Genomic DNA, 532 nt, shown 5'->3' with positions numbered 1-532 from the left:
TTTCTCAAAATGGATGTCTGACCATGTTAAACTTATTGCCGTTTTCTCAAGCTTGACCACAGTCCCTTGCAAACCTCTCGGAATAAAATATCGAAACTGAATATCCATACCGCGCTGGAGAGAGCAATTACGTAATCACATACTGTATAAATGTTTATACTTAGCAGCACTGTCTTGCGTTTCAGAACTCTTCTCTAGTTATCTATTTCTTCAGGATTCATGCCTAATCTTGAGAGTTGTACAATTAACACTGAACAGAGTACTAATGTCTCTCCATTAAGAGTTCTAACACAATTACAAATATTCAGAGGCACAGGTATACACAAGTATCATATTTTTACTTTTTCTCTTCAGAAACGTTTAATTATGCAACCCCCACATTGTAAAAGTGCATTCACCAAGGTGGGGATATTGTAATCTTCCATGGAACCTTCATTTTAAAGAGCTATTCTCTCCTAACCGTGATTAAAGATATACAACGTAACACAGAACTGGGTGCTGGGCACATAAAAGAAAAAAGAAAGAAAAGCAT

This window comes from Penaeus monodon, chromosome 22 (genome assembly GCF_015228065.2).
Source record: "Penaeus monodon isolate SGIC_2016 chromosome 22, NSTDA_Pmon_1, whole genome shotgun sequence".
Classification (NCBI taxonomy): Eukaryota; Metazoa; Arthropoda; class Malacostraca; order Decapoda; family Penaeidae; genus Penaeus; species Penaeus monodon.
Note: the sequence above shows the minus strand (reverse complement) of the source record.